The 7,752-nt window shown below is 42.0% G+C and overlaps 1 non-coding gene across 1 annotated transcript; it reads left to right on the top strand.

The window, feature by feature from the left end:
* Nucleotides 1-1,253: 1,253 nt before the first annotated feature.
* Nucleotides 1,254-1,360, top strand: LOC118594365. Its single transcript, XR_004946355.1, has one exon. It is a non-coding gene; the product is annotated as a U6 spliceosomal RNA (small nuclear RNA).
* Nucleotides 1,361-7,752: the final 6,392 nt, after the last annotated feature.

The raw sequence follows: 7,752 nt of genomic DNA, 5'->3' as shown, positions 1-7,752 counted from the left end.
TTTTTCAATTTGAAAATGAGATTTTAAAGCGAACACCCAAAATAATGGTCCCATGTATAAATAGGAGTGAGAAGCTTGTTTTGGACAGGTGATGCCCAGTGGAGGAGGAGACTTTTTGCCACAGGTGAGTGCCCTGATCTGTAGCACAGATCTGTAGTTTAAAGCCTAAATGTCTTCCCCCACGGGCCCACGGTGTGTTAATGGTGTGGTTGGTCTCCAGCCTGTGGGGTGACTGGGAGGTGCTCTGGCCTTTAAGAGGAGGAAGTGAGGTCACCTGAGTTGTGTACTGCCTGGGCTTCTTTTCTCCTGACAAAGCACCTGAAGGGAGAAAGGGTCTGTTTGAGCTCACAATCCAAAGCATCATGGCAGGGAGGTCAGGCAGCAGGGCATTGAAAGGGCTGCTCGCTTGTATCCACAGAAAGCAGAGAACACTGAATGCATGCTTGCTGGTGCTCAGTACACTTCTCCATTTTTATCCACTTTAGGACCACCTGCCCAGGGAATAGTCCCAGCTGCAGTTATGATGGGTCTAAATCAATTAAGAATTGTCATAAAAATTCAGACAGTCCCTCACAGGCACACCCAGGGGCTTGACTCCCGGATGATTCTAGACTCTGTTGAGATGATAATTAACACCAACTAACATGTGCCAATACCGAGAGATATTGGGACCGAGGCCCTTCCCGCCTTTTCCTGACCACCGTAAGGTCCACAGGATTCCTGCATCATGTGATTCTCCTTCACATACTGTGCCACTACAGACCCGAAGCAACAGGGTTAAACAATTGCAGATTGAAACTTAGAAACCCTGAGTCAAATAACCCTTTTTCCTTGATTATCTTGGGTATTTTGTTACAGCAGCGAAAAGCTGGCTGGTGTATTTGACAATCCGGACATGGCTCTACAAGTGACATTGGAGTCCGTTAGCTTATCTAGAATTTTGGTTTCTTTTTTGACTGCTGGCTCCTGACCTCCCTTTTTAGAGCACGCATTTCAGAAAATTTCTCCTTGTTCATAAATCTTCTCCTGGCCTTACACCTATTATAAGCCAGCAATGAATTTCTTCATGGTCCGAGGGACTTCCATTTGAAATGTAATCAAGAAAAAAGATGGGACTTGGTACCCGTGTGAAGACCATCTTCAGAGAGTGCCAACTGACGGACAGAGGACCATTTTACTTTGACAGACCTCTCCCTCCAGTGTCCTTCATAGATGCTCAGGAGTTCACCTTTGTGTTAAAAAACTCCCTTACAGTGTTTGCTTCGACAGCATGTATACTAAAATTGGAACAACCCACAGAAGATTAGCACGGCCCCTGCACAAGGATGGCGTGCGGACTCCCGAAATGTCCCATGTTGTTTTCACTAAACCAGCACAGTCCTTACTCCTTGCTAAGTACTTGTCCTTCTACCCACAGTCACAACCCTCCCCCCTCATCAAGGAAACCTTTCTTTGCAACAGATGGAGGCCATGGCTGAAAACTAACACCAATTAAAATGCAGAGTTGAGGAGTCCAGTCCCAGTGGATGCATCTACAAAACAATCCCCACATACAAGGCTCCGGGAACACCTCAGGAGAAGGGGCAGATGGTTTGTGAGAGCAAGAGGACCAGGGAGTTTGCTGTGAGACTGTGTCTCCTAGCAACATCAGAAGCTACACCCACCAACATTCACCATTCTTGCCTAAATATGAGCCGAACAAGGACAAACGAGAGACATGCTGACAGGATGGGGAAAGCCCACGAGGCCTCCAACCTACACAAAGAACTGTAAGTAGCCAGGAATGCTGAGAGTGGGAGAAACAGTCTTACCCAGGGAAGAGAACCAATGGTCATCCAATACCAAATGGTCAGCCCGGAAGACATACATACAAGTAACATTATATAGATGGGGCAGGTTGTATTTAGGAGTATAAATGTTTATATACACATAGCAATAATGAAAAAGGAGGTCATGAAATTTGATAGAAAAGATTAGAAAGCAAGGATATATGGGAGAGTTTAGAGGGAGGAAAGGGAAGAGGAAACTATGGAATTATATTGTGATCTTAAAAATAAAATAAATAATATTTTAAACACACACACACACACACACACACACACACACACACACACACACTTTTGCCTTTTGCTTAGAGGGAATTGAATTTGGTCTCCTTTATCACACTAGGCTTGACTCCTACTGTAGTGGTCTCTTCCCAATATAATCATCTTATTAATTTTCTTTAAGAATTTCATCAATGCATTCAAAATATTTCAATCACATCCACTCTACTCCTCTTCCTAGCTGCTTCCAAATCCACTCCCTTCTGACTCCATGCCTTTCCCCATTTCAACTTTGTGTCCTCTTTTTTTAAAAATAGTTCTTTCTTCCCTTCCTTCCTTTTCACTTCCTTCCTTTTCTTTTCCTTTCTTTTTTATGACCCATGAAATCAAATTTGAGCTGCCTATATCCTCATGGGTGTGAGGTCATTGCAAGGTTGACCTACTCTTGTCCTTTAAGGTTCAGGCCCTTAAGAAGAACTGACTGCCCCTCCTCTAGAAGCCACCACCGACCAATCGCTCCTCAGCTAGTTTAACTCTACCTGGGGGTGTCTTTCTTTGACATATGGTAACTTGAATACTATTTTACTTAACTGATTCCCCAGTGAGTCTGAAAAACCAATAACCCAGAACACAGGATGACTTTGTCATGGTACACTGTTATTTGGAATCATTACAGGGGTCCTGTCATATAAAATATTTCACATACTTTGTTGAATTATATTCAACAAGTCTAAAACCAAACTGCTTCCCATCTTACCTTGTCAAAAGATGTCCTACGTACCCCAAACATAACCACCTAATTTAATACACAGACAATGCATGTACACAGACACACAATTAATAATAGCTGTCTATGTTTTTCAGGCCTGATATATGCCACGCACTGTATGCTTTGCACATAATGCACTTTATAAAACATTGCCTCAGCTAATCTTTATAGTATCTCGGTGTTAGGCACAATTATTTATTTCATAAATGAGGAAGCTGAGGCTCAGAGAGGTTGAGTAAGCACTATAAACCACACAACTTGTACAGGTCAGAAGTGAGATACAACCCAATCAGCCAGTCTCAGAACACGCCATAGTTATCCTTTAAGGATGCACTGAGCTATCTTGCTAGGATTCTGCCCCAAATCTATATTTCTAAAGGAGTCAAGAAAGAACTTGCCATATTTTGTCTGCATTCTACCTTCCAGAGGCACTGTAGAACATTTCACTACCATGTTCAGGGTTTCAACTCAAAGCCAGCTGCTGCCCATTTCCTCTGTGTCTGCTACCAGTCATTCTACTTTGTTGCAAACTGCATATTCCTGGAGCAAAGCAGCCAGGCTGATGCTGGCTCAGGGCTGCTCAGTCAGGGACTTCTGGGGATCTCCCATTGTGCTTTAAGCACTTCCTCAGTAGAACTTGAAGACAGAGTGGTTTCCTGTTTGACTCATGTGTCAGAGGAAATTCCAGCATTTTCTCAACCACCTGCTCTCTGCAGCACTGGGCTATGAATACCACTCAAATAATACACTATTGTATCATCAGTCGTGAGATGATGACATCACAAGTCACAATAACAAGAATACCAGGGTGCGGGCGGACAGCAATGGCTTCCACCTCAAAACGTCACCAGCAACAAACCACTCTCTGTTAGGATACCTGCCTTTTTAGCTTCCAAGTGTTACCTGTTCTTTATATGTATGATTACTGTCACCCCTAGATACTTAGCAGTGATAAGGTGTTTCATATAAATCAACAGATGCTATCCAAAACAAGGAAGATCAAGTAATTAAAACTATTTTTTTCAATGAGTAGTCTGAAAAATTTAGAAGAAAAAAACTTACCCACAATCCCACCAACCTAGAATAAGCTTGCTCTCCACCCCATTCCCTACCCTCCTCTGTTTTTCACTCCTTTATTCTAAAACGACATTGTTTTCAAGAAGAAAACCCAACCGTGAACCTTGCCAAAAGGAATTTACAACCTGAAGGGCAACACAAATGTGAAAATTAAGACAAAAGAATATTGAAAAAAATAGACAACATATGGAATAATGGTGATAATAGAATTCTGATTATCCTATTTTATTTTAAAATGAGAAAATGATAAGCATTTATATATAGAGTCATCTTAAGAAAGCAAGTGAGTCTTGCTCACAGGCCTTTAAGGGGACAAGCTATGGTTATTTAGTGACTGTATAACAATACATGGATCAGCAGACTGATAACAGCCAATGACTGGTTGAGTTCAGGTACTAAGAAAATAATCTGGAGTTGAATTGATTACTGTTGCAGTTCTCTAGGTCTCTGATTTCCAGAATCACCTCTGGGACACACATGGCCTGGACTGTCACCCTGCCTTGACTCTTACTTGCTGCATATCAGTAGGCAAGTTAACTTCTCTATGTTATATTTTCATTGATGACAGAGGGACACAGGTTGTTATATAAGTAGTATAATCCATCTCACATCATGTTTACTACAGACCATGTTGCACAAGTCCCTAAGAACTGTTAAGATCATTAGTTGTAGCATAAGGTAGTCAAGAGACCAAGCAGCCAGAGTATTGAAATTGCCCTGGACATCGCATGACTTTTTCCCCTGCTTGCTTGTAGGACCCAATCATTAATAATTGTCCTAGTTTAAAAATGAACCAGCTTTCTCTATGAGTTGCTTCAAGATAGCCATGAATTTATCAGTCAAAGGAAGTGTTTACCAAATGCTTCTGGGAGACCCTGGCATTTCTGATGAGGAAGTTTGTAATGGACTCTTTCAGAGTGGCAGGTATGTACTATTAGTGAAGAATGCTACTACTACATTGAGATGGCAAAATTAGAAACTAACAAGCAGTTTTTTACTTTAGAAAACAGCTGGTGTCATTACAACGTGACCTTCTGCAACTCCCAGAGCCTAACACTGTGACAACTCCCAGTGGGAAGGCAGAGAAAACAGGCCCGGAAAACCTGTATATATATTTATGGAAAACTCAGAACCTTTTTACCCAGTATTCAGTGTATATTACACAAGATTATAATTTTTGTTTGCTTATTTTTTGAGACAGGGTCTCTTTGTATAGCCCTGGCTGTCCTGGAACTCACTACACAGGCCAGCCTGGCCTTGAATTCATTGATTCACCTGCATCTGCCTCCTGGGTGCTTGGATTAAAGGTTCGTGCCACCATGTCCAGCCTAGAATAATTTGTTAAAGAATATATTTTAGGAGCTACTCTAATTTTATATCACAATATTAAATGATGTTTATTTTAGAAAAAAATAGAATAGCAGGAAAAAAACCAAACGTTTGATGTATTTCCTCTCAGTTTTTATATAACATTTCTAAGCACATACTAGTGGAGTTTCTTTAATTTTTTCCCACTGTTGGGGATTGAACTAAGATGTATAAGCTAAGCAAGTACTCAGTCTACGAGTTGTATCTCCATCCCTCTTTCTACTTTCTGTTTTGAGGCAAGGTTTCACTAATTTGCCTAGACTGGCCTTGAACATACTTGGTATGCCTTACTTGTCATCCTCCTGCCTCTGCCTCTTGAGTAGCTAAGATTACAGGCCTGCATCACCATCTATATTCATAGTTTTTATATGGGTATTTCAACCCCCAATTCTTAAAGAATCACCAAATCAGCTTTGCTTCGCTGAGTTGGTGAGTTATGCTGGAGGAATCCAAGGTTCAGTCCTACAGTCTGGTTTGCCTGGATTCTGGAAAGATGGGAATTTGTTACTCACTGTGCCGTCTGGGAATCAGTATTATCAACATCCATTGAGAACATCTTAGAGATAAGGAATTTTATCCCCTTCCCAGACCTAGGGATCCTAAACTGCATTCTAAATGATTTCTTGGTCTTTTTATACTCACGTAAAGTTTTAAATAAACACTATCTTTGGAAAAATTGACAAAGCATCTTTTCTCTAATGAGAGAGTTGCTGAAAGTCTGATTAGTCTCCACGCCTAGAATAACATCCTCTCCTACCAGACAATCAGTGGCTTCCTGGACTCTTACTGCCACAGCGCTTTGTTGAAATAGAGCCGACTGGAGATCCCCTAGACAGCCTGCCAGAGAAGATGACAGCTGACAAGTCAGGAGATGGAAGACACAGACAAATCTAATGTGTCCACAAAACTTTGTCAATCTGAAGTCTACAGATTGTGTGTGTGTGTGTGTGTGTGTGTGTGTTTGTGTGTGTATGTGTGTACATGTGGAGGCCTGAGACCACCTTGAGTAGCTGTGCTTGGTCTTTTTCTTTGTGGAGGGCTCTCACTGGCTTGGGCCTTGCCAAGTGGGCTAGACTGGCTGGCCAGACCTCTAGGATTCTCCCATCTCAGTTTCCCTATCACCAGGATTGCAAGTGAGTGCCAGCATGCCTGACTCCTTACATGGGTTCTGGGGATCAAAGTCAGGTCTTCATGCTCGCATGGTAAGTGGTCTATAGACAGAGCCATTTCCTCAGCTCCATTTCAGCATTTTATTAAACTATTGGCATATTCTGCTGGCCATCACTGTTGACTTACCAGGAAATGGTGTTTACCTAACTGAAAAAACACTCAATAATAAAGCTCACCAATTGTGTTCTCCTACTCAGGCATTGGATGCAGTGGTCTATTGACTTGGAAAATTGAGACCAGCTTAAAAAACAAGCTACAGAAAGAGAATGCATCAAAGCAACAATTGTCTTTTTTTTTTTTTTTTTTTTTTAAAGACAGAGTCTCTCTAACATATCCCTGGCTATGTACATAACTCGCTATGTAGACTAGGCTGGCCTCAAACTCACAAACTCTTTCTCCCAAGTGCTGGGAATAAAGGCTTTGCTTCCTCAGCCCCGTGCACTTATTGGAGTTGGAATGTAGCTACAAAGCAGGGCTGCAGTAATTTCATGGTGATCATCTCTAATAACAATAGCCCACATGTGACAGTATCTTCTGATTCAAAAAGGGGTTTGGTGGCATTTTCAAGCTTCAATGTGCACACAAATTCCTTGGGGATCTAGCTGAAGTGAGAACATGGCATTATGTTTTTCAGTAGGTCCAGAGTGGGACTTGAATTTGACTTTCTAACATATTCCCAGGTTAGATTCCCAGCACCCACATGGTAGTTTACAACCCTCTGTAACTCCAGATCCAGGGCATCTGATGCCCTCTTCTGGCTTCCCCAGGCACCAGCTTGCATATAGCATGCATACATACATGCATGTAAACACTCAAACACTTAATATAAAAATAAACATGTTTGAGGTTGGGGTTTAGATTAACACTGAAGGGAAATACCTGACATGTATTTAAAAAAAGCAAACAAACAGAACAGACAAACACAAAGTTGATCCTAAAAGCTGTGGGTTATTAGACAAAAACCTGAGTGCCAGGGGTGGGATACCTCCTTATGAGTTGTTGGTTAAGGAGGCCCCAAGAGATCCCCCAAACAATACAAGATTTTTTGTCTATACTCTTTTAAAAAAATTATTTATTTATTTATTTTTCATTTTACATACCAACCACAGTTCCCCCTCCCCCTCTTTCCTTTTGTCCTCCCTGCCTCCCCCCTCCACTCCCTGCCTTCCCTCCCCCACCACCACCCCACTTCCCATCTACTACTCCAAAAGGGTAAGGCCTCCCATGGGGAGTCAACATAGGCTGGTACATTCAGTTTAGGCAGGACCAAGTTCCTCCACCCTGCATCAAGGCTGAGCAAGGTGTCCCCACCATAAGGGAATG

Source organism: Onychomys torridus, chromosome 12 (genome assembly GCF_903995425.1).
Source record: "Onychomys torridus chromosome 12, mOncTor1.1, whole genome shotgun sequence".
In the NCBI taxonomy this organism is placed as follows: Eukaryota; Metazoa; Chordata; class Mammalia; order Rodentia; family Cricetidae; genus Onychomys; species Onychomys torridus.
The sequence above is the reverse complement of the archived record's forward strand: the minus strand, read 5'-3'. Positions and strand labels throughout refer to the sequence as shown.